Source organism: Ornithorhynchus anatinus, chromosome 3 (assembly GCF_004115215.2).
Source record: "Ornithorhynchus anatinus isolate Pmale09 chromosome 3, mOrnAna1.pri.v4, whole genome shotgun sequence".
Lineage (NCBI taxonomy): Eukaryota > Metazoa > Chordata > Mammalia > Monotremata > Ornithorhynchidae > Ornithorhynchus > Ornithorhynchus anatinus.
The window spans coordinates 123,449,698-123,477,449 of NC_041730.1; the positions used below are offsets into that span (position 1 = coordinate 123,449,698).

Sequence of the window (27,752 nt, forward strand, 5' to 3'; positions counted from 1 at the left end):
TTTATTGCTATTGTTTTTGTCTGTCTCCCCCAATTAGACTGTAAGCCCATCAATGGACAGGGATTGTCTCTATCTATTTCTGAATTGTACATTCCAAGTGCTTAGTACAGTGCTCTGCACATAGTAAGCGCTCAATAAATACTATTGAATGAATTGAATGAATAATATATTTTAATGTCTGTCTCCCCTTCTGGACTGAAAGTTCCTTGTAGGTAAGGAATATGTCTACCAAATCTGTTATATTGTACTATTCCAAATGCTTAGTACAGTGTTTTGCACATATCATATATTTAATAGTAATAATAAGAAGAATGGTACTGGTTAAACACTTATCATTTCCTAGGTGCTGTACTAAGCACTGGGGTCAATATAAGCAAATCAGGTTGGATACCGTCCATGCCCCACGTGGAGTTTACAACTTTAATCCCCATTGTACAGATAGATTACCACTCTCCCCATCATCAAAGTCCTACCAAAATCACCAAGCGGCCTTCCCTAAATCCTCATTTCCTCCAATCACCCTTCTGCATCCCTCCCCAAACACTTGGGTTTGTACCCATTAAGCACTTTGATATTCACAGCAGCTGTTGTATATATACTCATTTCCTCCCATTTACCTATTTATAATTTATATTAATGCTTGTCACCCCTTCTAGATTGTAAGAGCCTTGTTGGCAGAGATCATGTTTATTAACAATAATAATATTTTATTATTAGTATTCTTTGTTTAGTGCTTACTTTATGCCAGTCACTGTACTAAGTGCTGGGGTGGATACAAGCAAATCAGGTTGGACACAGTCCCTGTCCCACATGGGACTCACAATCTCAATCCCCATTTTACAGATGAGGTTACAGGTCCAGAGAAGTGAAGTGACTTGCCCAAGGTCACATAGCAGACAAGTGGCAGTGTCAGGATTAGAAGCCCTGATGCGTGGCTCAGTAGAAAGAGTGTGGGCTTGGGAGTCAGAGGTCATGGGTTCTAATCCCGACTCTGCCGCTAGTCAGCTGTGTGACCTTGGGCAAGTCACTTAACTTCTCTGTGCCTCAGTTACCTCATCTGTCAAATGGGGATTAAAAGAAAAAAAAACTGTGAGCCCCACGTGGGACAACCTGATCACCTGGTATCCCCCAGCGCTTAGAACAGTGCTTTGCACATAGTAAGCACTTAACAAATACCACAATTATTATGACTCCCAGGCCAGTGTTCTGTTTCTCAGTTTTTTTAAGAAAATGGGCTCATCTGTAATATGAACCTGGAACCTCTAGTACCCTAAGTGAGAATCATGTTAGAGAAGCAGCGTGGCTCAGTGGAAAGAGCCCGGGCTTGGGAGTCAGAGGTCATGGGTTGGAATCCCAGCTCTGCTGCTTGCCAGTTGTGTGACTTTGGGCAAGTCACTTAACTTCTCTGTGCCTCAATTCCCTCATCTGTAAAATGGGGATGAAGACTGTGAGCCCCACTTGGGACAACCTGATCACCTTGTATGCCCCCAGCGCTTAAAATAGTGCTTTGCATATAGTAAGCGCTTAACAAATGCCACCATGATTATTTTTATACCCTTAGACCCTTAGGGTGTTTACCAACCCCATTGGAATGCGTGGCTCAGTGGAAAGAGCACGGGCTTGGGAGTCAGAGGTCATGGGTTCGAATCTCAGCTGTGCCACTTGTCAGCTGTGTGACTGGGGGCAAGTCACTTAACTTATCCGTGCCTCAGTTACCTCATTTGTAAAATGGGCATTAAGACTGTGAGCCTCACGTGGGACAACCTGATTACCCTGTATCTACCCCAGCGCTTAGAACAGTGCTCTGCATATAGTAACCGCTTAACAAATACCAACATTATCATTATTATTATTACCCTCCTAAATTCCTAGGTATAGTGCTTTGCACACAGTAAGCACTGTGTAAATGCCAATGATCGATAGACTGATGGATGTGCACAGAACAGTCTTTTATAAAAATGGTGTAAGCAGGGGAGTGAACTTTGAACTGGAGACAAGAGAGGGTGGAGACAGGTAGGTCAGCGAAGAGACTGATGCAGTAGTGGAAGTGAGATATGAGAAGTATCTAGATCAGTGTGGTACTAGTTTAAGTGGAGAGAAAGGGGTGGATTCTAGAGTTGTTGTCAAAATATAGAACTGAGAGGATTTGGTGACCGACTAAATTTGTAGGTCAAAGGAGAGAGACGAGTGAGGATAATAGCAGAGTGGTTGGTTTATGAGAGAAAGGATGATGGTGTTGCCTACAGTGAAAAGAAATTTGAAAAGAGGAGAGGGTTTGGGTGAGAAGATGAGAAATTCAGTTTTGAACAGGTGATGCAGAATGGTATAGGGAATACAGCACAGGTCTGGGAGTCAGAAGGTCATGGGTTCTAATCCCAGCTCCACTCCTTGTCTGCTGTGTGACCTTGGACAAGTGACTTCACTTCTCTGGGCCTCAATTACCTCATCCGTAAAATGGGGATTGAGACTATGAGCTCAGCATGGGACAAGGTCTGTGTTTAACCTGATTTGCTTGTATCCACCCCAGTACTTAGTACAATGCCTGGCACACAGTAAGTACTTAACAAATACCACAATTATTATTATTATGTACACTGTACTAAGTGTGTACAAAGCTGCTCCTAAATGTGGAGCAGCATGGCTTAGAGGAAAGAGCCCGGGCCTGGGAGTCAAAGGTCTAATATAGGTATAGGGAATACAATACGGGTCTGGGAGACAGAAGGTCATGGGTTCTAATCCCGGCTCCACCACTTGTCAGCTCTGTGACTTTGGGCAAGTCTCACTTCTCTGTGCCTCAGTTAACTCATCTGTAAAATGGGGATTAAGACTGAGAGCCCCACGTGGGACAACCTGATTACCTTGTATTTGCCCCAGCGCTTAAAACAGTGGTTGGAACATAATAAGCACTTAACAGATACCATCATTATTATTATTAAGTGCTTTAAAGGGTACAATAGAGTTAGAAGTTTAGTGAGGAAGTTTAGAATGCTATTTATTGATTAACACTTGCCTATTTTAATCTAGTGATTCTGCCATTTCTAGCCACTGTTTGCCCAACCTCCAAATCTCGGTGAAAAAGTACTCAAGCATGCAAGGAAGACTCATTCATTCATTCAGTAGTATTTATTGAGCACTTACTATGTTCAGAGCACTGTACTAAGCGCTTGGAATGTACAATTTGACAACAGAATACCCAGATACCCCAAGCAGGACAGAGATGGCTTATGTCAGTGGTGTCACAGAAATCCTTTTGGCTACTATGTTTAAGGCTTTGAAGGGTGAGGTAAAGCAGAGGTGTTAATGTACAAAAGAATATCCATGAGAGCCAGAGTGTGCCAAAATTCACAGCCCTACAAGGAGAGATTAGACAAGTCTCCAGGAGAAGCAGAGTGTGCAGAAACATACAGCACTCAAAGGAGAAATCAGTGTGTGCAAATGCACTCTGTGGTCTGCCAGGGAGCAGAGCCCACAGGAAAAGCAGAGTGTGCAAAAGCATACTCAGAAGGGAGATATAAAAAATACAGAAACATAGTCATTAGAGATGGAAAAGGCTTATTAAATTCCACTTAGTCCATGTCCCAGGGATCAGGGTAAATTATTCGGTGCAAAACACTTTGTTTTGCTGTGTTGTGTTATCTGTGACTTAAGGGATGGTGTCATTCCCGTGGCTTTCCCTGGGCAGGATTCCATGCTAAAGTTGTCTGAGATCAGCACATCATCCCCAGGTGGCAGCTTGGTGGGGTCACCTCCTTCCTGGAGTTAGTATGGGATTAGGGAATTGATTGGGAGCCCATGGTATTGCCGGAGGCTAGGGATGATTGAAACCTGGCTGGCCAGTGAGGAATTCCTCCTCCTCCTCCTCACCCATCATTCAGTGGAAATTTAGTGAGCACTTACCGTATGCAGAGCACTCTACTAAGTGCTTGGGAGAGTTCAATATAACAGAGTTGGTAGACACATTCCCTGCCCACAGTGAGCTTACCGTCTAGAGGGGAAGGCAGACATTAATGTAAATACATCATGTATAATATATAACATAAATAATTTCCGATAATTTATAAATGATCCCAATGTTCCCATGGATCTCATCTGATCTCCCTCCACTACCGCATGAAATGATCTGTCGTGAGCATTAATAGTTTCGTGGCAAGATTGTGACCTCCCTTTCCTATCCGTCCAAACTGCTACCACATTAGTACAATCACTCACTAGCAGTGTGGCTCAGTGGAAAGAGCCCGGGCTTGGGAGTCAGAGGTCATGAGTTCGAATCCCGGCTCTGCCACTTGTCAGCTGTGGGACTGTGGGCAAGTCACTTAACTTCTCTGTGCCTCAGTTACCTCGTCTGTAAAATGGGGATTAACTCTTAGAATGGGGATTAACTCTTAGCCTCACGTAGGACAACCTGATTACCCTGTATCTACCCCAGCGCTTAGAACAGTGCTCGGGACATAGTAAGCGCTTAACAAATACCAACATTATTATTATTATTGTTATTATTATTATTATTATTGTTATCACTCCCCCTGTGCCGACTTGATGACTGCATTAGCCTCCTTTCTGAGCTCCCAACCTCATGCCTCTCCTCCCCACTGCAGTCCATGCTTCACTTCGCTATCCAGATTATCTTTCTACAGAAACGTTCAGGGCATGTCACCCTCCTCCTCAAAAATCTCCAGTGGCTGCCTATCAACCTCCATAACAATTAAAAAATCCTCACCATTGGCTTCAAAGCTCTCCATCACTTTGCTCCTTCTTACCTCACCTCCCTTCTCTCCTTCTACATCCCAGCTTGCGTACTCTGCTCCTCTGATGCTAACCTTCTCACTGTGCCTCGATCTCGCTTGTCTCACCGCTGACCTCTGGCCCACATCCTACCTCTGGCCTGGAAAGCCCTCCTTCTTCAAATCTGCCAATCATTCTTCCCCCTTTCAAAGCCCTACTGAGACTCCTCCAAGGAGCCTTCCCAGATCAAGCCCCCTCTTCCTCAGCTCCCTCTCCCTTCCGTGTCACCTCCAATTGTTCCCTTTGCTCTTCCCTCCCTTCTCCTCCCACACAGCACTTATGTAGATATGTATATATCTATAATTCTATTTATTTATATCGGTGCCCGTTTACTTGTTTTGATGTCTGTCTCCTCCCCTCTAGACTGTAAGCCCCATTGTAGGCAGGGATTGTCTCTCTTTATTACTGTATTGTACTTTCCAAATGCTCAGTACAATGCTCTGCACAAAGTAAACACTCAATAAATACAATTGAATGAATGAATGTGGGAGACCCGGGTTCAATTCAGAGGAAATGCTTTGCCTCTAGACCATAAGCTTGATTGATCGATACTTACTAGGTACTGTGTTCTGTACACAGAAAGTATTCCCTTCCCATCCCCTCAGCACTGTACTCATCTGCTCAACTGTATATATTTTCATTACCCTATTTATTTTGTTAATGAAATGTACATCGCCTTGATTCTATTTAGTTGCCATTGTTTTTACGAGATGTTCTTCCCCTTGACTCTATTTATTGCGATCGTTCTTGTCTGTCTGTCTCCCCCGATTAGACTGTAAGCCCGTCAAATAGCAGGGACCGTCTCTATCTGTTGCCGACTTGTTCATTCCAAGCGCTTAGTACAGTGCTCTGCACATAGTAAGCGCTCAATAAATACTACTGAATGAATATTCCACTGATTGACTGATACTCACTGATCCCATAGTGACTATTTACTGTCAGACCTTCTGGACTTCATTAACATTTTGCCCACATCTTGATGATGATGATTGTATTTAAGCACTTACTTAAGCCAGGCACTGTACTAACCTCTGTGATGGTTACAAGCAGATCAAGTTGGACACACAACTACGTGGGGCTCACACTCTCAATCCCCATTTTACAGATGAGGGAACTAAGGCACAGAGAAGTGAAGTGATTTGCCCAGGGTCACACAGCAGACAATTGGCATAGCCAGGACTAGAACCCATGATCTCCTGACTCCCAGGCCCATGTTCTTCTATCCACTGTGCCATGCTACTTACCCTTTTTCCTTCTTAGTGTAATCCTAGTCCTGTTTCTCACCACTTGTTCTTTCAATCGTACTTACTGAGTGCTTACTATGTGCAGAGTGCTGTACTATGTGCCTTGGGACAGCGTGGCTCAGTGGAAAGAGCCCGGGCTTGGGAGTCAGGGGTCATGGGTTCGAATCCTGGCTCTGCCACTTGTCAGCTGTGTAACTGTGGGCAAGTCACTTAACTTCTCTGTGCCTCAGTTACCTCATCTGTAAAATGGGGATGAAGACTGTGAACCTCATGGGAGACAACTGTATCTCCCCCAGTGCTTAGAACAGTGCTCTGCATATAGTAAGCGCTTAACAAATACCAACGTTATTATTATTACAGAAGAAGAAACCGAAATCTTCCTTGCCCACAGTGAAATTACAGTGTAGAGGGTGAGATCATCTCTCCTTCACTGAAGGGTTCACCTGCTTTAACAATTCATTCATAGCCAATTACCATGTTTCTCATCCACCATTAAATGTTCCTTAAGGTGTTATATAGGTTCAGAGCCATGAATCTTCCCTTAATGATCCATTTCCCCAGGCGCTTCATAATCTTGGGTGGACTTTTCCCTGAAATCACTTCCTATTTGCCTACACCTTTCTGGTGTTACCAAAGAATGCACACAGTTTCAGCTTTGGTACCAGAGCTTGGTTGAGAAATCCTTTCCTGTACAGTGCTTGACACACAGTAAGCGTTTGCTAAAATCCATTATCATGACTACTGTTACTATTACCTCTGTACATATCCATCTACTTGATTTTTCTATGATGCAGGGAATCTGTCTATTTATTGTTGTATTGTACCATCCCAAGGGTTTAGTAGAGTGCTCTACACACAGTCAGCGCTCAATAAATATGATTGAATGAATGCTGTTCACCATAATTCCAGCTTCATAAGTGGATTACAATCTATCCCCCATTAGATCCCCATGATTTGCTTTCTTTTTAGTAAACTGAAAGACCATCATTTGACTACAAAACATCTCCTCCTCCTCATTGATAATATGTTTTTTGGCTGAGTCTAAATCTACAAGATACCCCATAATTCTGGGACATCCTCAACTTCTTTCTTTTGTCTCTTGCAGTAGCAACTGCAGTAGCAGCAGCAGTGGTAATAGAAGTATTTGGAGTAGGAATATTTATTTATTTATACTATACTTATAATATTTATAAATATTATATGTCATAACATTTATTGTGCTCCCACCGGGTGCAGTGCCTTGTTATAAGCCCTTGGGAAGTTCAAAACGAACAAGTCACACAATTCCTGTCCCAAGAGAGTTTACATTTATGGGGAAGATAGAATTATCAAAATCTATAATTGAATGTGCAGTTGAATAAACCTGTACGCAAGTTCTGAGATGAGGATAAGTAAACTCATAAGTTCTAGACCTGGCTGATGGGTTTCCATAACTTGGGATGCTTAGGATTGGTGAGGGAAGGCTTGTTGGAGGAGATGGGATTTCAGCAGAACTTTTGTAGAAATATAAATTTATGTCTATTTATGTATGTGCTTAGTAGTTCTAAGTTAGTATAAACTCTTTATCGGCAGGGAACTGTCTCGTACTTTTGTTGTATCTTCCATTTGCCCTGAGGAAGTGTTCGGGAAATTACATTGCTACCTCCTGTCCCTCAGAATGTCTCTGGTTTAAGGAAACTTCCCTCAGAAACTAGTCCCGATCCTAAGCAGGACATGAAGTCCACACTACTTGTTTTGACTTGTTTTGTTTTGTTGGGTTTTGCTTTGCTGTCTGTCTCCCCATTTAGACTGTAAGCCCGTTATTGGGCAGGGGTTGCCTCTATCTGTTGCTGATTTATACATTCCAAGGCTTAGTACAGTGCTCTGCACATAGTAAGCATTCAATAAATATGATTGAATGAATGAAGACTTTGAGAAAGCGAGCCCTGTGTACATAAAATTGAGATGCAGGAGCTTAACCCTGGTGTCCCATAGTAGAGCACCCTTATATAACAACCAGGATACATTGTACTCTCCCAAGTGGTTAGTACAGTGCTCTTCATGCAGTAAGCGCTCAATAAATACCACTGAATGATTGATCGATTAATATTCACTACAACTCAGAGATCAAGAGACACTGAACAACCTAATCAAAACCCCACCACCTCCCTTTAACGAGGAAGACCCTTGCCCTCATTGGGTTTCAGTTACTACCTCTGCGAACTGCTCAAACTTGTCTGACCCCTGCAAATACCTTCCTTTTTGCAGGGGTCTGGAAGCCGAGGCCTATCCCGACTATGCCCTCACCTCCTCTTCTCCCACTTCCTTCTGCATAACCCTTGCACTTGGATTTGAGCCCTTTTTTCGCCCCTCCATCAGCCCCACAGAGCTTATGTATTTACCATAACTTATTTACTTACATCCATGTCTGTCTCCCCCTCTGGAATATAAGCTTGTTGTGGGCAGAGAATGTATCTTACTGTACTCACCCAACATCTTAGTACTGTGCTTGGCACGCAGTAAGTGCTTGATAAATATGACTGATTGATGGAAAACCACCATCCTCTTCTCTCTCTATACTTGCTTCCTCCAGGACTCACCCATTTCTGTGTCTTTCAACCAGGGGGACAAGACTGGGTGCAAAGTAACTGCCAGTGTTTCAGAAAATCCAAACTGTGCACAGAACTTTTAGTGATATTGCAATTGAAGAAATGTAGGGACCTTTTCTATTAGGCCTTGGAACAAAATTATCATTTAAATTATTCAAGGTTTAAAAGGGAAAAGTAAGGAGGTGGAAGATTCACTTCAAATTTCTTCACCTTGGTTTTCATCTGAAGCACACTTGGATGAGAGGAGGCTTTTGAAGGTTGCTCAAGAGAAAATAATGTTTTGTCGAGGATAATACGTCCATATGTTTCACTCTTTGTCTTAGGCGGCACATTTCAAATGAGAGAAGTTGAACTTATACAAATTGAATTTTGACAATTAAACACTGATGTTGCAGGGTAAGAGTTTTTAAAAAAAATATGTTAAACCACATTCTATTATTGACAAAGCAATGTTTATTTTGTCTTATTATGAAGAATCCAAACATTTGCTTGATACTAAATTTACTTGTATCAAAAAAAGAAACCTCACAAAAAGATGAAACGTGTCTTTGGAAGGAGATGATGGAGGGTTAATGATTAATTATATTATCCCAGAAGTCTAAGGATTTAACTTGAATCATATATTGAGACTATGTCATATTTAAAAGCTGTAGTCATTTCTTTTCTTTAAATTTTCTTTCCCCTCTTTTCTTGTATTTGATGCGGTTTCTATTACAGTCCCCAAGTCCATACGACTTTAAATTTAATTACCTTGATATTTCCTTTTCAGATCTGGTATCCAATTGTAGTTCAGCTGATGTATCTAAAATGCCTATGCTTTTCAAACTTTACCCAACTGGATTATAAATCTCCTTAAATGCGCTAAAGGTTTAGTTGCTTTCATTTACTTTATGTCCTTCCTCTTAAAGAGTTTCGTCTGCCTTTCAAGCTGAGGTTTCAGAGGGTGAAAGTTATTCATGTAGGATATTTATGTGTTTTGAAAAGATATTTTATCTTCTCTTTTGGTGAAATCCTTTTGTCCTCTCTCATTCTATTCATGCGGCCTTGATCTTCAAAATGATGAATTGTTTAAAGAAGTCTGGCGAATAGTTTCAAAAGCGGAAAATGGTTGGATCTACCCACATTTCACTGGGCCTGCCTAAGTTCGTTGGCCTTCTTATACTTCTGGCTCTCCTAGTCTTCCCTCACAGTTTCACAGTCCACTCGCTTCAAGTTCACCTGCGCACCATTTGCCTAACCTCAGAGTGCAGAATCTCACACATCTCTCTCTCTTACACACACACACTCACACATGCACACACACATCAACCACAAAGCATGTTTTAAGGATGGGTCAACAAATCAATGGTATTTATTGAGTGCTTACTATGAGAAGAGCACTCTACTAAGCACTTGGGAGAGTACAACACAGGTCAAATGGGCCAGCCATCCAAAGTGGCAGTGACAGACCCCTTAATATAATAATAATAATGTTGGTATTTGTTAAGCACTTACTATGTGCAGAGCACTGTTCTAAGCCCTTGGGTAGATCCAGGGTAATCAGGTCGTTCCACATGAGGCTCACAATCTTCATCCCCATTTTACAAATGAGGTACTGAGGCCCTGAGAAGTGAAGTGACTTGCCCACAGTCACACAGCTGACAAGTGGCAGAGTGGGATTCAAACTCATGACCTCTGACTCCCAAGCTCGTGCTCTTTCCACTGAGCCACACTGCTTCTCAATATAAGAGTTCCCCGGCTGGAAAGAGGGAGAGAATGGGAGAATGATTTCAGGAACAGAGTGGCAAGTCATACTTTGCAAGCCGCTTGGATCCAAAATCTCCTTTTCTTCTCCCTCCCTGTCCCATCCTTCCACACTCTGGGTCTGGCATTGGTTCTAACCTGGAAGCAGGGCCATGAGATGGAGAGATCGGCCTGGAGCTACCAGATGTCCAGGGCCAGCCCTGTGAGCCCGTGGTGGGCAGGGATTGTCTCTTTGTCGGTGAACTGTACTTGCCAAGTGCTTAGTACAGTGCTCTGCACACAGTAAGCGTTCAATAAATATGATTGAAGGAATGAATATTAGCCTCAACAGTGACAGTTTACAACCGCGGTCCTCAGCAAAGTGCGTGGTGCATGGTAAGCATTTAATAAATACCATCATAAAAACAGCTTCCCGGCCCTTTCCTATTTTTCTGTGTCTGAGATCAGTCAGCCGCATGCTCGCAGTCCCAGAACTTTCTCTCCTCCTTTCATGTCTCCTCTATGATTCTTGGCGAGAGCGTCAAAAGAAGGGTTATTGGACTGATTCATTCTGGAGTTTGGTTTTAAGTATTACTTGTAAGCTCCTGGCTTTCCACTTTAATTTTTTAAACTTAGCTGCAAGCCCGAGGGATCTGATCTCCTACAAGTGGCTTCCTTTTTTCCCCACTTGAAAGGAGTTTGCAGTTTGTTGTTCACCCACAGTAGATTGTCTGTTTCCTACAGGTAAATTTATAAGGCATATTGATTCCATGTGTTCTGAAAAACTAGGATCTCAGTTGAGAGGTGAAAACTAAGCATTACTATTAGGGAGTCTTCGCATCAAGTTCTGTTTTGAAGACAGCGCTATTTAGGGGTGCTATCTTCTCCAGTGACAATAGTAGAGAAGGCTACATGCCTGGCAGATGTTAAAGGACATGAAGAGAAGGCTAGAAAATGGAAGTAGGAGCCTACATTATAATTTGCAGAACAAGAAACAGTGTGGCCTCTTGGAAACAGAATGGTGCTGGGATTCAGAAGGATTTGGCTTCTAATCCCAGAAAACCACCAAGTGCTCCATCACTTGTCTGCTATGTGACCCTAGGCAAGTCACTTAGCTTCTCTGTGCCTCAGTCACCTCATCTGTAAAATGGGGATTAAAACTGAGCCCCATGTGGGACATGGACTCAGTCCAACCTGATTAGCAGCATTTAGTACAGTACTTGGCATGTAGTAAGTGCTTTACAAATGCTATTTAAAAAAAAAAAAAGAATCCTTGCTCCCTGATATTGCTTCGGTGAAACAGAGGGACCTAATGGAAAGAGCACAGACCTGAAGTCAGAGGACTTGGGTTCTCGTACCAGCTCCGCCACCTACCTGCTGTGTGACCTTGAGCAAGTCAATTAAGTTCCCAGCACCTCAGCTTCCTCATCTGTAAAATGGGCATCAATACCAGTTCTGCCTCCTGCTTAGACTGTGAGGCCCATGTGTGGCAGGCACTGAGTCTGACCTGCTCAGTTTGCATCCAACCCGCCAATGAGTACCGTGCCCCGAGTAAGCATTTAACAAGTCTCACAGTAATTATTCATTCAGCATGGGGCAAAGGAATTTTGGCATTTCAAAAATAATACAGGATCAGAAAAAGAGAAGTTGCCTCCCAGTAGGCCTGACAGATTCCCAGAATTCCAGAAAGAGCTTTCTAGAGGGAGGCTTCTTGAGGAAAGGTAAACTCTTCCTCGCCTCAGATCTGGAAAAAGCATCCAAAGTCTGCCTGCCCTCTGCAGTCGGCCGTCCCAAGGAATGACTCAAAATCGGATTTGGAGAGAAAGCCCAGAAAAAACATGACCAGAGACTTCTCTGCTAGTGGAAAAGTCCTTCAGAGATTGGATGCCCTTGGGTTAGAAAACCATTTATGGTTTGCAGCAGAGTTTTTAAACAATTAAAGTGGAAAGCCTAAAGCTTACAAGGAATGCTGAAAGTCAAACACCAGATTGAAACAGACTCATAATCCCCCTACACGTAAGAATCACAGATCAACAGAAAATCGTGAAACTATGAAAATGAAGAAATTAGAGGTTGCAGGAGTTTAACGTTAAAGTATAAAGTGTCATCCCCCAAGGGAGGGGGATGGTGCCAGGAGGAAAGAAAGTATTGTCAGGCGGGAGGAGTATGAACTAGATGGCTCTAGGATTTCTAAGACTTCGGGACCAAGTCCTAAAGTCTACAGGTCAGAAAGTAAACAGGGGTGCTTAACTATTGGGGGATCAAAGTCTAGACAACATAAGCAGCATATAAGGGGCCATCACTGGGACATGTACAGGGAAAATGTTCCTCTGGGCCCCTGGCGATGGGAGGCAACCAGAGTGAAAAGCACTATTGAAATGTGAGAATAATAATGTATAGCAATGATGTAACCCTATTAAATTTTATGCTCTGGCAATTTGGGGAAAATATATTATCTTGGGCCTTGGCCAGTATTGGGACTCACCCTCGGCTAGGCAGACACGAGCACGGAGTTGGGTATGCTCTACAATAAACTCATAAATGCTCCAGATTTAACAGTCTCTCACATCATCAATTTGCCCTTCAGGTGACGAGAACTTTCACTTTGGGGAAGGGGAATTGATTCCAGTAAGCACAGCCAAATAGAGAGTACAAGGGTCTAGCTCAATAATAATAATAATGACGATGATGGTATTTGTTAAGAGCTTATTATGTGCCAAGCGCTGTTCTAAGAGCTGGGGTAGATACAAGATAATCAAGTTTTCCCACATGGGGCTCACAGTCTTAATCCCCATTTTACAGATGAGGTAACTGAAGCACAGAGAAGTGAAGTGACTTGCCCAAGGTCACACAGCAGGGAAGTGGTGGAGTTGGTATTAGAACCCATGCCCTCTGCCTCCCAAGCCCGTGCTCTTTCCACTAAGCCACGCTGCTTCCCTAGCCATGCTGCTTGGTTAAGTCACTTAACCTTTATGGGCCTCTATTTCCTCCTCTGGAAATGGTGTTATGATACCTGCTCTTCCTACTTAGATTGTGAATTCCACATACATATCTGTAATTTATTTTTGTATATTAATGCCTGTCTGCCCCTTTAGACTGTAAATTCACTTTGGCAGGGAACATGTGTACCAAGTCTGCTGTATTCTACTCTCCCACGGGCTTAGTGCAGTGTTCTGCACACAGTAAGCTCTCAGTGAATATACCACTGATTATGGGCAGGAAACATCTCACATGCTTCTACTTTCCCACTATTTAGTACAGAGCATTAAACCCAGTGGGTGCTAAATAAGTTATTATTATTATTATCATTATTATTATTGTATTTATTAAGCAATTACTAAATGCCAAGAACTCTCCTAAGCACTGGAGTAGACACAAGATAAGCAGGCTGGACCCAGTCCCTGATCCACATGGCGCTCACAGTCTAAATAGGAGGGAATATAGTCATTATTATTATGGTACTTGTGAAGTGCTTACTATGGGCCAAACATCATACTAAGTGCTGGGTTAGAAAAAGATTACCAGGTTGACTATTGTCCCTTTTTAACATGGGGCTCTCTGTCTAGGTGGGAAGGAGTAGGATTTAAACCCCATTTTCAGATGAGAGAACTGTGGTACAGAGAAGGGAAGTGACTTGCTCAAGGTCATGCAGCAGACAAGTGGCAGGGTCGGGATTAGAACACAGAAAATACCTCTACTTCTATCACTATTATTACTATTAGTGCAGAGCTCAGCAGGCCCTGGAATAGGATGGGCCAACCAGGAGCCCGTGGAGGAACATGGCCTAGTGGATAGCGTATAGACCTGTGAGTCAGAGGACCTGGGTTCTAATTCCCACTCCTCTACTTGTCTGCAGAGTGACCTTGGACAAATCACTAACTTCTCTGTGTCTACATCATCTGTAAAAAAGGAATTGAATCCTACTCCTTCCTGCTTAGATTGCGGGGGACCGGCACTGTGTCCAAATTGATTATCTCGTATCTCCCCAGTGCTCGGTGGCACATGGTAAGCATTTAACAAGTACCATAATTCTCATTATTATTATTGCGTGACAAATCCTGACAGGAAGGAAGGCCAGACCCTAATTATGCTGAGCAGCAACCATTCAGAACACGAATCTGGAGTTCCATCCCACTCTTCTCACCAGTTAAACTATCCTTTCGTGTCTCTGCCACTCTGCCCAGTCAGCCCCTGCCAGCATCCATCTATTGTGTGAGCCTGCAAAGCAGACACGGGATTCGAGGTGGACAGGGAGGAGGAGCGTGGGAATCCGATGCGGCATCATGGGGTGGGATGCCAATCCAATCCCAGCCAGCCTCTCCCGTTTTCCCTACGTCCTCTCATGAACTGTCACTGCCACAATGTTAGAGTGGAACACCTTGACTCCTGCACTATCCTCGGGGAAGAAGCATGTCTAGTGGATAGAGCACGGGCCTGGGAATCAGGTTCTAATCCAGGCTCCGCTACTTGTCTGCTGAGTCACTTTGGGGAAGTCACTTCACTTCTCTGTGCCTCGGTTCCCTCCTCTGAAAGCGGGGATTGAGTGTGAGCCCATGTGGGACATGGACTGTGTTCAAGCTGATTAGCTTGTATCTAACATAGTGTCTGGAATATAGAAAGTGCTTAACAAATACCATAAAAAAAGAGATCAGACACTCTTGCAGTAAGAAGGAATATGGTTAGGGACCACTTGAAGCAAGACCTTTACCTTCCCATCTTCTCCCTAGCACAAAAGTGGAAGAGAAACCCTAAACCTTAAGCAAACTGGAACTCTCTGGAACTCCCTAGAACTTCTTTCCCCTCCATATACTCCAGACCACCACTCTCTCCAACTTCATAGCATTACTGAGATCACATCTCCTTCAAGAGGCCTTCCCTGATTAAACCCTCCTTCCCTTCTGCATCTTCTATGCACTTCAATCTGTGACCTTTGGACACTTGATATTCTCCCCCCCAAACCCACAGCACTTATGTATACATCTATACATATCTTATAAATTACTTATTCACATTAATGTCAGTCTTTCCCTTTAGACTGTGAGCGTGTTATGGGCAGGGAATGTGACTGCTAATTATGTTGTACTGTACTCTCCCAAGTGCAATTCTCTGCACATAGTAAGGTCTCAATAAATATGATTGATTGATGGTTTGATTGCAATAAAACTATTGCACCTGAGAGGGAAAAGTAGGTCTTGTTATGCAGTCATTTAGCCTCTAATACGGTAGTGTTGCTTAATGGCCTTTCATAGAATTATCGAGAGGGAACTCTATACAGTCATTTTTGAAAAATGATAATTTAGTGTTTCACATAGAAAATATTGATGGTATAAGAACTAAATATAGTAACAGTAATTCTAACCTAAGGACAGTTTATCGTGGACCACTCAGATTCTGCATGTAACCTGCTAGATTGTTATCTTTTCTAGATTGTAAGGTCTTCTAGATGATAAGCTCCTTGAGGATAGAGATCATATGTACTCATGCCTACTCATATCTACTCATGATTGAGCACACTCTGTAATGCTCAGTCAATCAACCAAAGGTATTAATGAGTACCTTCTGTGTGCAGAACCCTGTACAGTAAGAGTGCAAATACCAAGTTCAATAATTGGACACTATAAACCTAGAATATCTACCCTAAATGACAGGTACTGCTTGCCTCATTTGATTTTTCCACCTTCTTCAATAAATCAATCAATTGAATTTATTGAGGGCTGACTATGTGCAGAGAAATGAACTATGCACATGGGAGAATACAGTATAACAGAGTCATTAGGTAAGATCCCTGCCCACAATGAGCTTACAGTCTAGAGGGGGACAGACGTTAATATTAATAAAAAATTACAGGTATGTACATTAGTGGTGTGTGGGGGTGAGGGAGGGGTGAATTAAGGGTGAAAATACAAATGCTAGGGCAACGCAAAAGAGAATGGGAGAAGAGAAAAGGAGGGCTTAGTCAGGAAAGGCCTCTTACAGGAGATGTCCTTTTAATAAGACTTTGCAGGCGGGGAGAGAGATCATCTGTCAGAAATGAAGGGAGGATGTTCCAGGCCAAAGGCAGGATGTGGAAATAGAGGTCAGAGGCGAGGTAGACAAGAGAGTAGTTTTTCATTAGAGGAGTAAAGTATGCAGGCTTGGTTGTAGTAGAGAAGACCAGGAGGTTAGGTAGGAAGTGCCAAGGTGATTGAGTGCTTTAAAGCCAAGGGCAAGGAGTTTCTGATGGATGCAAAGGTGTTCCCTGGAGTTTCTTGAGGAGTGGGGTAACATGGCTGAGCATGTGTGTAGAAAAAGAATCTGGGAAGCAAAGTGAAGTCCTGGTTGGAGAGGGGAAAGACAGGAAGCCGGTAGGTCAGCAAGGAGACTGGTACAGTAATCAAGGCAGGACAGGATTGATGCTTGGATTAATGTTACTATGGTAGTACTTTGGATAGAGAGGAAAAGCAAGATTTTAGGGATTTTTTGAAGGTTCAACTGACAGACTTTAGACTGTAAGACTAGAAGTTCATTCTGGGCAGGAAACATGTCTAACAACTCTTCTATGTTGTACTCTCCCAAGGCTTTAGTAGAGTACTCTGCATACAGTAAGTGCTCAATAAATTTGATTGGTTGATCGAAGGGGTTTGATGACAGAATGATTATGTAGTCAAATGAGAGAAATGAGCCTGAGTTAACGCCAAGGTTACTGGCTTGTGAGAGAGAGAGGATGAGGGTGCTGTCTACAATGATGAGGTCAGAGGGAAGACAGGGTTTGGGTGGGAAGACAAGGAGTTCTCTTTTGAGCTTGTTAAATTTGAGGCATCAGGAAGATGACCAAGTAGAGATGTCTTGAAGACAAGAGGAAATACGAGACTACAGAGAAGAAGAAAGATCAGGGCTGGAGATGTAGATTTGGGATTCATCCACCTAGAGATGATAGTTTGTTTTTAATATTATTTGTTATACACTTATTAGGCACTAAGCACTGTACTAAGCACTAGGGTTGCCACAAGCTAATCAGATTGGACATAGTGCATGCCCCACATAGGGCTCACAGTCCTAATACCCTTTTACATATAGGGTAATTGAGCCCCAGAGAGGTTAAGTGACTTGCCCAAGGTCATACAGAAGACATGTGGAGGATCCAGTATAAGAATCCAGGTCCTCTGACTCCCAGGCCTTGTATTTGAAGCAGTGGGGCCTAATGGCAAGAGCCCGGGCTTGGGAGTCAGAGGTCATGGGTTCTAATCCCGGCTCTGCCACTTGTCAGCTATGTGACTTTGGGGAAGTCACTTAATTTCTCTGGGCCTCAGTTACCTCATCTGTAATATGGGGATTAAGCCTATGAGCCCCACGTGAGACAAACTGATAACCTTGTATCCACCCCAATGCTTAGAACAGTGCTCGCCCACAAAGTAAGCGCTTAACAAATACCCATTTAGACTGTGAGCTCGTCGTTGAGCAGGGATTGTCTCTATCTGTTGCTGAATTGTACATTCCAAGTGCTTAGTACAGTGCTATGCACATAGTAAGTGCTCAATAAATACTGTTGAATGAATTTGAAGCCATGGAAGTGAAAGATTTCTCCAAAGGATTGTGTGTAGATAAAGAATAGAAGAGAACCCAGAACTGAGCCTTGATGGCTCAGTTAGGGGTAGGAGGCAAAGGAGGAGCCAAGCAAGAGACTGAGAATTAGTGGACAGAGAGAGTGGAGGAGAATCAAAACAGGACAGCATCACTGAAGCCAAGGTCAGATAATGTTTCCAGGAGAAGGGAATGGTCCTCAGTGTCAAAGGGACCTAAAAGGTAGAGGAAGATTAGGATGGAATAGAGACCACTGGATTTGGCAAGGAGATCATTAGTGACTTTTGAGAGGGTGGTTTCTGTGGAGTGAAGGGTGTGGAAGACATCTTGGAGGGAGTAAAGAGAGAATTGCAGGAGAGGAAGTGGAAGTAGCAGCTGTAGAGAACTCACTCAAGGAGTTTGGAAAGGAATGGTAGGAGAGAGACGGAGTGATGATTAGAGGGAGCCATGGGGTCAAAGGAGGGGGTTTTTTTTAGGATAGGGGAGGCATGGCTATGTTGGAAAGTAGTGGGGAAGAAGCCATCTGAGAATGAACAGTTGAAGACGGAGGTTAGGGAGGAAAGAGGGGAAGGGACAAGCATTTTGATAGGGTGTGAAAAGATAGGGTTGAAGGCACAGATGGAGGAGGTTGATTTTGAGAGGAGGCAGGAGATAGCTTGAGATACTACTGGGAAAGATGGAAGAGTCAAAGAAGGGTGAGGAGGAGGGAGGGACTGGAAAGGAGCAGGAAAGATTTTAGGAAGATCACACCTGATGATTTCTTCCAGCCCTAAGCCTGTTCCTTTCCTTTTTCTGACTCTCAGATTTTCTTAAACAACAGAACTTTTTTGCTTCCCATTCTTCCCAATTTAAATTGTTCAATTCCCACTTGATGTCACCTTCTCTCTTGTCTGTTGCAACCACGTTCCTGAGTAGCCCCAGGCAGATGGAGAAAGGAAAGAGGGGAGGAGAAAGGGAGAGAGTACTGGGGTGAATGGGGGAGAGAAAAAAGGAAATATTATAAAGTCTTGGAAATGTATTACCACAAAGATAATCTACCTCTTCAAGTCAAGGCAGATAAGAATCACAGTAGCTGCTACCCCATCAAGAATGGAAAAACAAGCACTGAATGGGGTCATCACAGAGAAAAGAGGTTGAAAGATGACTGTTTTTACAATGACGATATTTGTTTGGGTCCTCTGAGCTAGTCAGAAAGAAAACCTAAAATTTTGCTGGAGCCACTGTTGAAAAATCATGCTGCACATGAGAAATTATGCCAACAGGAAGTGAAGTCAGATCAGAAAAGCACTTACCTGAGTGTTCAGGTTTATAATCAGAGTTATGACACTACATTTTAGGACAAGAGAGTCTTCACAGATCCTGGCTGGTTTTTTTTGACAGTTGACACTGTCCCAGCCTTGAGTTCAACCCAACAATTAGGGATTTGAGTAAGCAGATCGAGCAGGTGACTGGGAGTCAGATGAACCGGGTTCTAATTCCAGCTGTGCCTGCTGTACGACCTTGAGCAAGTCACTTCACTTCTCTGTGCCTCAGTTACCACATCTGCAAAATGGGGATTAAGACTGTGAACCCCATGTGGGCCAGGGACTGTATTCAACCTGATTAGCTTGTATCTACCCCAGCGCTTAGAACAGTGCTTGACACATAGTAAGCGCTCAATAAATACTATCATCATCATCATAATGGGATGTTGGGTTTGTAGAAATAAGCGGGAGGAGAAAGGGCGAAAACATAGAAATCCAAATCCGCTATAGCCACAAAGAGCGATGATTGGGAACTGTATACTGGGAAAGTTGGAAAGCTTGAATAACTAGGGACCCACTTGGGAATGGGCTGGGAAGACTTCAAGGATGAGGAACAAGAAGTCAGAACTATTTTGCATAACCCCATTGAATACCTGAGGTTCTGATTCTTATTCTCCATATATTATATTTTACATTGAAAACACTCCAAAGAGCTCAAGGCGCTTTGTAGACATTTCATTCTTTATAACTGCGACATTCCTCCCCTAAACTCCAAAATTGAAACTGGAAAAGAAGAGATTTATTTATTTTTTTTGCAGTTTCATTCTCTGTGAAAGGTGACACGGGTATTGTACTGAACGGAGTGACCATCTGTTCCTCATCTCCATCCAGGAGGGAACTGGAGGAAATTGACTCGAACTTCAGCATAGATAGGTCAGAACAGGGTCAGCACAATATTCTTCCTGCCCAAGGTTCTGTCTCTGTGCCTGTAAAATGGGGGTTAAAACAGCGAGCTCCATGTGTCACGTGGACCTTGTCCAACCTGATTTGCTTATATCTACCCCAGCGCTTAACATGATGCCTGGCACATAATAAACCCTTGACAATTTTTTTTAAAAAAGTATGACAGTTCGTCTCATAGACATCCATTTCAACTCTTGTTGGCTCACCAAGCATCTTGCCCATTGTGAACATCGAACACCTACCCCTAATTTTCCTCCTAGTAACCCAATATGGACTTCGAACACCTACCCCTAATTTTCCTCCTAGTAACCCAGTATGGACCCTTTATCCATATATTTAATCTTTTACCTTTAGAACCAGTTGATATTTTTGACCTCTATAACTTTGTGTTGCAACAAATTGTATATCTGTGCCCCACACTGTATTGGTACATTTCCGTTTGTTTGTGATGATGATGATGGTATTTGTTAAGCGCTTATTATGTGCCAAGCACTGTTCTAAGCCCTGAGTTTGTGTAAATCCCCCACCTTCAAGCTTCAGTGTGCATTCTTTAATCCTCTTGAAAAGGGAGCTGGAGAATAACACTTCCACGTTTGCCCCGTCCACACTTTTCAGGACATTTTAGACTTCAATATTGACCCTGTTATTTTCATCCTTCTTAATCAATCAATAGTACCTATTGATCACTCACTCTGTTCAGAGCAGTGCTCTAAGAGGGAAAGTGCAATAGAGTTTAGTATAACTGAACCCTGCCCTCAAGGAGCTTTCAATTAAAAGGGGGAGGCAGACACTAAAATAAATTTCAGGTAGGGAGAAACTGCAAAGGCTAAAGATATGAGGGATCCAGCTGAAAAATCAGAATCTTAATCAATTCCTTCTATCTGATCATATTGGTTGCCCTTTTCTATACCTTCCCAGCTCTGTGATGCCCTTCCAATGATGCAGTGACCAGGTTTGGTGAATCTTGCGTTTTTTTCATACTGGACAAGTAATGATATGCCATTTGTTTGGTTTTCTCTCCTCTTCCAAGAGATGTCTGGAATTTGATTGATGGTATTGAACCTGTGATTTAAAAGAGCAGCCAACAATTAATTTCCAAATCTCTTTCCTGAGTCACAACCTTTCATCATGTAGTTGTAATTTGGATTGGTTTTCTCCACATACATTGCCTCGCCCTTTCTCACCCCGAAGCTCATTTGCCATTTTTCAGCCACGCCACTCAGTTTTATTAGCTCTTCCATGCTATTTTCACCACCCCAAGGAGCCTAACGTCACCAACAAACCTAAAAATTTCACTAGACATTTCCTCTTGCAGATCATTGAAGATGTTAACAAAACTAAATCTAGTTCTTATCCCTGGCAGTCTCCAGTTCTTACATTCTCCATCTTAGTTGGTGGTTATTGATCCTCATTCTGTTTCCTATCATTTAGCCTTTCTGCCCATGATAGAACATTCCTTCCTTTGCCATCATTTTTCAAATTTTTAAATCTTGGTGGTGAACTTTTTCCAGAGATCTTTTGAAAGCCCAACTAAACTGTGTTTCTCCTGTATCTACATGTTTATGGATCCCTTCCAGCAACTCCCCAGCCAAATAGTAGTAGTAATAGTAGTAGGGGAAAGAGGTCATGGGTTCAAATCCCGACTCTGCCACTTGTCAGCTATGTGACTTTGGGCAAGCCACTCAACTTCTCTGTGCCTCAGTTACAGCAGCGTGGTTCAGTGGAAAGAGCACGGGCTTTGGAGTCAGAGGTCATAGGTTCGAATACCGGCTCTGCCACTTGTCAGCTGTGTGACTGTGGGCGAGTCACTTCACTTCTCCGTGCCTCAGTTCCCTCATCTGTAAAATGGGGATGAAGACTGTGAGCCCCACGTGGGACGACCTGATTCCCCTCTGTCTACCCCAGCGCTTAGAACAGTGCTCTGCACATAGTAAGCGCTTAACAAATACCAACATTATTATTATTATTATTAAAATGGGGATTAAGACTGTGAGCCCAACGTGGGACAACCTGATTACCTTGTAGCCCCCCCAGTGCTTAGAACAATGCTTAGCACATAGTAAGCAGTTAACAAATACCAGTATTAATATCTACCCCAGACTACTTGTTTTGTTCTGTTTTGCTTTGCTGTCTGTCTCCTCCATTTAGACTGTGAGCCCGTTATTGGGCAGGGATTGTCTCTATCTGTTGCTGAATTGTACATTCCAAGCGCTTAGTACAGTGCTGTGCACATAGTAAGCGCTCAGTAAATATGATTGAATGAATGAATGAATAGTAGTAATGGTATTTATTGAGCCCCTACTGAATGCAGTGCACTATCCGAGGCACTTAGGAAATGTGACATGGTCTCCACTTACAGAAACCATCTTGTATTTCCCGCAATAGGTAATGCTTTTATGTTTTGCTCACAAATTTGAAATTAATGGAGGTCTCTTCTTATTTTCCAGTTATAGAAATAGCACTCACTGAACTATAGTCCCCCATGACTCCCCCCTTGGATCCCCTTTCATAGACTAGAGTTAGGTTGGCATTCCACTGGTCCACGAGAATGGTGGCTATTTACATTGACTTGGTCTGCATTCTATCACTTCCTCTTAGAGCCCCATCAGATGCTTTTAGGTAAATTCCTTCCTTCCCTGTCACAGGTTTACATCTAGAGGATCAGTTTGGACTAAACATTGTGAATGATCACCTCAATTTGATCCATTTGCTCTGGCCTACTATTTTGTCTACAAAAAATAATTTGAATAGAATAGAAGCAGTGTTGCCTATTGGAAATAGCACAGACATGGGGGCCAGAGGCCTTGGGTTCTAATCCCAGCTCTGCCATTTGTCTGCTGTATGACCTTGGGCAAGTCACTTAACTTCTCTGTGTCTCAGTTACCTCATCTATAAAATGGAGATTAAGACTGTGAGTCCTATGTGGGACATCGACTGTGTCCAACCTGATTAGCTTCTACCTACGTCAACGCTTAAGACAGTGCCTGGCACAGAGTAAGTGCTTAACAAATACCAATAAAAATTTAAAAATGTGTGCAGAAGCCTCCTTAACACATTCCTCAAGAAAAATCAAACCAAAGAAGTCTGCGCTTTTCTGTTCTTACTTTTGATTGCTGACTTCACCTTCTACCACACAGTCATTCTGTGGCCCCAGTGATTCCTTTGCAAGTGTCCTGCTTTTGACAGATTTGAAGACTCTGGTTTTTAGCTTTGGCATTCCCTGCAAGAGGTGTGGTCCTTTAGCCTCCATTTGTCTCGTCTTATGCCGTCGGGTCGTTTTCGACCCACAGCGACAGCACGGACACATCTCTCCCATAACGCCCTACTTTCCATCTGCAATCAATATGGTAGTGTATCCATAGAGTTTTCTTCGTAAAAATATGGAAGTGGTTTACCATTGCCTCCTTCCACGCAGTAAACTACACGCTCCGCCTTCGACTCTCTCCCATACCGCTGCTGCCCAGCATGCTGCCAGAGTTTTGACTTGTAGCAGATTGCCTTCCACTTGCTAGCCACTGTCTAAGCTAGGAACGGAATGGGTAGGCCTCTGCTTGACTCTCCCTCCCATAGCCGAGACTGGTAGAGTAGTGGAAACTCTCCAGCTGTGACCGTGAGAGGGAGCCTAGCAGCGTGGCTCAGTGGAAAGAGCATGGGCTTGGGAGTCAGAGGTCATAAGTTTGAATCCCAGCTCTGCCACTTGTCAGCTGTGTGACTGTGGGCGAGTCACTTAACTTCTCTGTGCCTCAGTTACCTCATCTGTCAAATGGCGATTAACTGTGAGCCTCACGTGGGACAACCTGATTACCCTGTATCTACCCCAGTGCTTAGAACAGTGCTCTGCACATAGTAAGTGCTTAACAAATACCAACAGTATTATTATTATATTTAATTCCATCTTATTTCCAGTTTTCAGGTCTCTTTGGTCTTTCCAGTTCTTTCTCTCAGGTGAGGTTTCCAGTGTCTAAAGGATGGACCAATCAGTCAATCAGGACTATTTATTGAGTGCCTTCAGTTTGCAGAGCATTGCACTAAGTATTGAGGACAGGATGAGGGGGTTGGAAGACATGGTCCTTGATCTCAAGAAGCTTACACTCAGGTGGATATTAAGAATGACTTTTTCCCTTTGTTGACCATTCATATCCTGTCGAGTTTTGTTTTGTCACCTGTTGTTTTTTGAAGTGTGGGACACGTTTTGGCTGAGCCCTTAGGCTTCAAGCAAGTTGTTTCCTAGCTACAAGTTTTTTAAATGTGGAGACAGCAGGAATCCAAGGCTATGACCAATGCAAAATATAGAGGAAAACTTACTTCCCAGCTCTTGCATCGATCAGGCAGTCAATACTATTTATTGAGTGCTTACTGTGTAGAGTCATTCAATGGTATTTTTTTATTGGGCGCTTACTATGTGCAGAGCACTGTACTAAGCGCTTGGAATGTACAAATGGGCAACAGATAGAGACAGTCCCTGCCCATTGACGGGTTTACAGTCTAATCGGGGGAGACATACAGTCAAAAACAATAGCAATAAATAGAATCAAGGGGATGAACATCTCATTACTCAGCCCCTGAAGGAGCTGCAAGCATGGTCGGCTTAGACCCCTTCCAGGGTTGAACACAGAGGTTGAAATATCTGTCGTTTTCGGGGTCTAGGCTGGGGGAGGGAGGCGAGGAGGGATGCTTGACCACCATTGCCAGATTTCAGTGCCGCCGCCCCAAGGTTTAAGACTTCTTCCCCCGGGGATCCAGCCCCGTCGCTCGCCACCCGACCCCCTTCAGGGCTCCCCACCTCCGAAAAGGCACGATTTAAAGAAAAGCAGTTGTACCTGATTGTATATTTTGGGGGGCGAGGGGTTGGGTGAGGGTGGGGTATGCTTAAGCAAGGCCGCCGTGCTCTAACAGTAACGACGGGCAGAAGGACCAAATACTTGGGAGAGTCCAATACAGTAAAGTAGACAGGATCCCTACCCTCGAGAAGCATACAATCCATCAGAGAAGACAGACACTAGGATAAATTACAGGTAGGGGGCAACCATAGAGTGTAAGGATACATACTTAAGTGCTGCTGGGGTAAGGGTGGGAGGTGAACTTAGGGGCTTAGGGGAAAATGACTCAAGTATATAAGTGATGCAATTTGGAGGGAAAATGGGATGGGGGAAGATATGAAATTAGTCAGGGAAGACTTCCTGGAGGAGGTGGGATTTTAGTAGGGCTTTGAAGATGGGGAGCACAGTAGTCTGCCAGATGAAACTGTGTCTGTTTACTGTATTTTACTTTCCCAAGCACTTAGTATAGTGCTCTGCACATCATAAATGCTCACTAAATGCGATTGATTGAATGAATGAATGACTGAAGTGGGAAAGAGATCCAAGTAGAAGGAAACACCTGAGAATGAGAAATGAGGCCCAGCAATAAAGTTGATGTGCGAGGAACAAAGAGTACAAATCGGGATGAAGTGGGAAAGGAACAAGAATAAGTGAGAGGGAAAGAAATGATTGACTACCTAAAGCCAATCGTCAGGAGTTGGCTTTCTGTTTGATGCAGAAAGGAATGGGCAACCAGTGGAGGTTTTTAAGGAGCATGGAGATGTGCTCAAGATAATTTTTGGCAACTGGTCCACAGTCCCCCAGTAAAAATTATAATGGTATTGTTTATGCGCTCACTTATGAGATATGTCCAGTGCTAAGCACTGGGGCTACATTCAAGTCAGTGAGCTCATCACAGTCCCTGTCCCACATGGAAAAATCTTTCTCCTACCTTACCCTTGTCACCTCCAAGATAATAAGTCCAATTCCCATCGCCTTCCCTTAGAGCACCTGTTCCAACCAATTAATTGTTCTCTACCAAGCGATGCCTAAACCATCCAAGACAGACAGTTCTCATCTCTTTTTCAATCAATTTCTCCAAGAACGGAAACCCCACAACCTCTCTTTTCTGCTTATCCCAGTTTTTAATGACTTTTGCAGTCAGTATGCTTGTCCTTGTGCCCCACTGCAATCTAAGCTATTTGGAAAAGAAGGTGGAAATATTTTAAAACCAGTTCTCACATCCACCTTCTCAAACAATTGGGTTAATTCCAGAATTAAGAATGAGTTGAGGCCAAAACGTATGGTGGGGCCTGAATTATTGAATGAGCATCATAGAATCACAAAGATCATCAAGTCCATCTCTCTGGCTCTAACTGTGAATATATTATCCAGTCACATAGGTATTAAGGCAGAGGAAACCCAGTTTATTCCCTAGTTTACTGAACCAAGTTCCCTCCAAATTTGATTCCTACTAATCTTACTCACACTATTCTTTTCACAAAGGCCATCAGGTAGATAGTATTAATCAATCAACTGAATTTATTAAATGCTTACTGTGTGCAGAGCACTATACTAAGCCCTTGGGAGAGTACAATAGAATAGAGCAGGTAGACACATTCCCTGCCCATAAGGAGCTTACAGTCTAGAGGGGGAGATAGACATTAATATAAATAAATTAAAGATATGTACATAAGTGCTATGGGGCTGAGTGTGGGATGAATAAAGGGTGAAAATCTAAGTGCAATGGTGACACAGAAGGGAGTGGGAGAAGAAGAAATGAAGGTTTTAGCCAGAAAAGGCCTCTTGGAGAGATGTGATTTTAATAGGATTTTGAAGGTGCTGAGAGTGTTGGTTGTGGGATATGAAGGGAGAAGGAGCTCCAGGCCAAAGGCAGGATGTGGGTGATGGGTTGGCGGTGAAATAGAAGAGATTGAAATACAGTGAGTACGTCGGTGTCATGACCAAGCTGTACAACATTGACCCAAACCGGGACACTTACCAGCAACAGTCTGGAGTTGGGAGCTGAGAGGAGGGGCAGCTGCCCAAGAAGTGGCTCCAAGGGGAGTCCAATATGTACAGGATGTGAGAGGAGTCCAGCTGGCAATTAAAGAGACACCTGCCACCTGTCAGAAGATGCTGTCAGATCACTGCTCACTGTTCTGCCTGCAGCATCTCATTGATGTTCTCCACACCTTCCACCTATTTAAACTACCACTCCTCCACGCACAACCAGCCAGACAAAAAACACAGGAAGGAAATGGGGTGGGCTGGGCTGGAAGCCTGGATATACTGTATATACTCCAGGCATGGAGTGTCACTGGAACAACTTTGTTTTAGATTGAAAGACTCAACATCCCAAACACCCCTGAAGCCAGTTCTAGCCTGGGGGTCTTACCCTGATTTAAAACGATGAGGATCGTGCATAAGGTCACAGGGCTTAAATGAATCTCAAGAGGTCACCAAGTCCATCTCTCTTGAGATTTGCCTTGATTGTCAAATCTCCAAGGAAAATAATTTCCCAGTCTCCCATGGAAGCCTGTCCTAGTGTTCAACAGCCCTGACCATTACAACAGTCTTCCTTATGTCTAGCCTTAATCTCCCTTGCTGCAATTTAAACCTGCTTCCTCTCGTTCAGTCCTCGGAGGAGATGCTGAGCAGCTGGTCACCATCCTCCTGATTATACACATCAACCACTTAAAGACAGCTATTAAGTCACCTCTCAGCCTCCTTTTCTTCAGACGAAGATACACAAAGGCAGTGGAGAAATCCACTGGAAGCCAATGAAAGCTCTGCTTAATAGCTCTCTGAGGACTTAGTGGATCAGCTTCACGTCATCTGAAAAAAATG

The 27,752-nt window shown here is 43.3% G+C and overlaps 1 protein-coding gene and 1 non-coding gene across 2 annotated transcripts in view; one reads left to right on the forward strand and one right to left on the reverse strand.

Annotated features, from left to right (window-relative positions):
* HPSE2 (heparanase 2 (inactive)) overlaps nucleotides 1–27,752 on the forward strand; it is a 563,007-nt gene that overhangs the window by 476,610 nt on the left and 58,645 nt on the right. The window lies entirely within an intron of this gene.
* LOC114810728 lies at nucleotides 23,586–23,723 on the reverse strand. Its single transcript, XR_003758423.1, has one exon. It is a non-coding gene; the product is annotated as a small nucleolar RNA SNORA7 (small nucleolar RNA).